Below are 4,213 nucleotides of genomic sequence, written 5' to 3' on the forward strand. Positions count from 1 at the left end.
GTTAAGATGACAAAAAAAAAAGTCAAAATTTATTTTATTTAATATTTATTAATTATCATAATAATTAATAAATACTAAATAAAATAAATTATAACTATTTTTGACCTTTTTTTTTTCTACCAAACATTTTCTGTGTGGACTAATCCTTGTTTTGAGTTGAGTGTTGAAAACAGGGAAGCGAGGAAATGGCAGAGTATATGACTTTTTTGGACAACACAGCATTGGAAGTTGCATGAACACTAATAAAACCTCAGCAGTCGTGTTTCTTTCTTTATCCCCTCTTCACTTTGTTATTTGTGACGTGATCTTTAAGCCTTCAATCCAGTTCTTCTTGAACTTCCCTTACAACTCAACAAAGAAAACATGAGCTTTTCATCACTGCTACTACCACTTTTCTTCACTCTCATGATTCTTTTCCTCTTGAACCCAACAATGGTATATGGGAATAATGAGGAAGAAGAAGAAGAGCTACTAGCACTGATGGACATGAAGGATAGTATGGATCCATATGGTCACTACCTAACCTCATGGACCATCAATGGCAACCCATGTGATGGTGCTTCCTTTGAAGGTGTGGCCTGCAATGAAAAGGGTCAAGTTGCAAATATTTCTTTGCAGGGAAAAGGTCTCTCAGGGAAGCTTTCCCCAGCCATTGGTGGGCTCAAGCATTTGACAGGACTCTACTTGCATTATAACTCTTTGTATGGTGAGATACCAAGGGAAATTGCAAACTTGACTCAGCTTAGTGATTTGTACCTGAATGTGAATCATCTTTCTGGGAAAATCCCAACGGAGATTGCCAACATGAACAACTTGCAAGGTTAGTACAAGTAGCTGTGATTTTGTTGAGAAGAAAAAGATTGAAATTTTCGGGGTGTTTTTCTTTTTCTTGACTTTTCTTGAAATGTTGGGTGCATAATATAGGTTTCTTTCTTTCTTTGTGTGCACACTTAAGGGCTGTTTAGTATTGGGTTTCACTGAAAGATTTGAACTTGCTTTAGTTTTGTTCATTTTTTTCTCTCAATGATGCCATTTTTATCTCCTCAAATGTGCAATTTCTCTTACTCTTGTTACGTTGTTTGTTCATTTTGTTCTTACTGATTTCTGCAGTATTTTTTCCTTAAAGATAATCTTTCCAATTTTACTTTGATTTGCAGTTTTGCAGCTTTGCTATAATCAGTTGACAGGAAGCATACCTACCCAGCTTGGTTCTTTGAAGAAGCTGAGTGTTGTTGCGCTTCAGTCAAACCAGTTGACTGGTGCTATCCCTGCTAGTTTAGGTGACTTGCCTATACTGATGAGGCTTGATTTGAGTTCTAACAAACTCTTCGGTTCCATTCCCACTAGCCTTGCTGATGCTCCTTCACTCAAAGTTCTTGATCTTCACAACAATACTCTTTCTGGGAATGTGCCTCCTGGTGAGAACTAATCTTGATGCTACTTGATTAGTATAGAAATAGAAATATGAAAAATGTCTGTTATTGAGACATTTATCAATTGGGGCCTTGATTTTGTATATATATAGTGGAATAAGGTTTTGTTGTTGCTTGTTCTTTTGATTTCTTTGGTAAATCTAAAATGTGCTGATTTGCTTTAATATGGTTTAATGTAGCTCTGAAGAGACTTGATCATGGATTTCTATATGAAGACAATCTGGGGCTATGTGGACTTGACTTTCCATCCCTTAAGGCTTGCCTTTCTTTAAATCGCAGGCCTGAACCTTATGGAGCAGCAACAAGAGATATCCCAGAAACTGCAAATGTGAAGTTACCTTGCAATGGAAGCCAGTGCCTAAACTCTCCAAAATCAAAACAAGTACCATCCATTACCATTGGCATAGTCGTCATTGTGATTGCAGTGTCAGCAATTGGTCTCTTTGCCTTCACATTATTTCGCAGGCGAAAACAGAAGCTAGGAAACTCTTTTCATGTCTCTGATGGCCGGCCAAGTATCGACGAATCCAGGAGTATATACAGGAAAAGTGGATCTCCTTTGGCGAGCCTCGAGTACTCTACTGGATGGGACCCTTTAGCTGATAGTAGAAGCTTCAATGGTGTGGAAAATCTTCAGTGCAACATATAAAGGAGTTCTAAGAGATGGTTCAGTTGTTGCTGTGAAGAGTATCAGCAAAACTAGCTGCAAGTCAGATGAAGGTGAATTCTTGAAGGGATTGAGCATTTTGACATCTCTGAGGAATGATAATTTGGTGAAGCTGAGAGGGTTTTGTTGTTCAAGTGGAAGAGGTGAATGCTTCTTGGTTTATGACTTTGTTTCCAACGGAAATCTTTCACGGTTTCTTGATGTGAAGGAAGGAGATGGAGAAGTTCTTGAATGGTCAACCAGAGTTTCTATTGTGAAAGGGATTGTTAAAGGTACCTTTCTCTCCCATGCTTTGTTAACTCAGATGCTTTTTATGTGATGTTGATAGTTAAAAATCGTTAGAGCATTATTTAGTGAAACATGTTAAATCATATAACTGTTCTCAATTATCAACTTTACGACTGGTGCACGTGAGTCTGCACCTTTCCCTTCTTGAAATCGATTATGTTTTCCACCTTTTATCTTTGCTGAACCTTATTTTCCTTTAATCAGGTGTAGCATATTTACATGCACACAAGGTAAAGAAACCGGTTCTTGTTCACCAAAACATCTCGGCCGAGAAAGTGCTCGTCGATCACAGGTATAACCCAATGCTGGCAGATTCCGGCCTTCACAAGCTTCTTACCAATGACATTGTCTTCTCTGAACTCAAGGCCAGTGCAGCAAAGGGTTACCTTGCTCCTGAGTATGCCACCACCGGCCGGTTCACCCAGACCAGCGATGTTTATGCTTTTGGGGTGCTCCTATTGCAGATCCTCTCCGGGAAGCAGCAGATCAGTAACTCAATCAGGCTCGCCGCGGAAGCATCAAGATTCCAAGAATTCATTGATCCAAATCTCCATGGGAGATTCTTTGAATACGAAGCGACTAAACTGGCGAAAATCGCTTTGCTTTGCTGCAGTGAGTCTCCTTTTGAGAGGCCATCTATGGAAGCCATTGTTCAAGAACTGGGAAATTGTAGTAGCTGTATCTGATGAGTTCATGGCTCAAATGACTTAACAGTGCTAACTCTTCATGGTTGTTACATTTTAGGGAGTAACATTAATATTCTAATGTCCTTAACTAAGGACTTAGGTTGTTTGTGATTGTGAATGTCTTGGACTTTTGTGTTGTAAGCTTAGTAAAGGGATGTTATTGAAGCATTTTCATATTTTCTGTCATCAAATTCACATGTAGTTCATAATTGAACGCATGTTTTGTTGAGGTGACTGCATATTTTGAATTTCAATGATGATTCCTGAATCAGGAGCAGCCCTAGTCCTCTGCTCAAACAATAATTCAAAAGTGAAAGTAAGATACATAAGTGATAAGTGCATTTCATGATTAACTCTATGGGAAACAAAACAAAAGCTACTTTTGTGAACACATTTTGATTTTCTGAACTTTAAGTCTTTCTGGGTGAGCTTTTCCGACCACTGAACAATTTGATGTTGGTATGTTATTTGTATTAAAAGGAGTAGTTTTTCTATTTTAACAGCCAAAGCAAACAGGGGAACGGATTTGGTGAGCGACTTATGTTTGTGGCACCGGCATTTTTGCGCACCGGTTAGTGATAGGGGTGTTCATAAAAAAACCAAAATATGGTTAACCAGTTAAAAAATCATAACCACATTTTGGTTAACCAGTTTAATGAAATAATTTAAAAATCATATCCATATTTTTTAGAATTGGTTAACCAAAACCAAAACCAAATTACATACTCTTTCTCTCTCTCTCTCACACACTCTCTCTCTCTCTCTCTCCCTTCCTCTCCCTTTCTCTCTCCCTCCCTCTCCCCCTTACTCTCTCTTTCTCTCTCTCTCTCCCTCCCTTCTTTCTCTCTCTTTCTCTCTCTCTCTCTCCTCTTTCTCTTCATTCTCTCTCTCCTCCTATCTCTCTTTGTCCCTACTCTCCCTCCTCTCTCTCTCTCTCTCTCATTTTTCTTTTTCTCCTCCTCTCCTTTTCTCTCTCCCTATCCCCTCTCTCTCTCTCTATTCTCTATCCCATTCTCTCTCTTCTTTTCTCCCTATTTCTCTCCCTTTTCCCTCTCTCTCCCCTTTCCTTCCCTCCTCTCTCTCCCTTCTCTTTAACTCATTTTATTCTTTATCTCCTCTCTCCTTTCCTTCTCTCTCCA

The 4,213-nt window shown here is 39.0% G+C and overlaps 1 pseudogene; it reads left to right on the forward strand.

Annotated features, from left to right (window-relative positions):
* On the forward strand, window positions 149-3,432 carry LOC107619498 (annotated as a pseudogene).

The sequence above is a fragment of the Arachis ipaensis genome, chromosome B09 (assembly GCF_000816755.2).
Source record: "Arachis ipaensis cultivar K30076 chromosome B09, Araip1.1, whole genome shotgun sequence".
Lineage (NCBI taxonomy): Eukaryota > Viridiplantae > Streptophyta > Magnoliopsida > Fabales > Fabaceae > Arachis > Arachis ipaensis.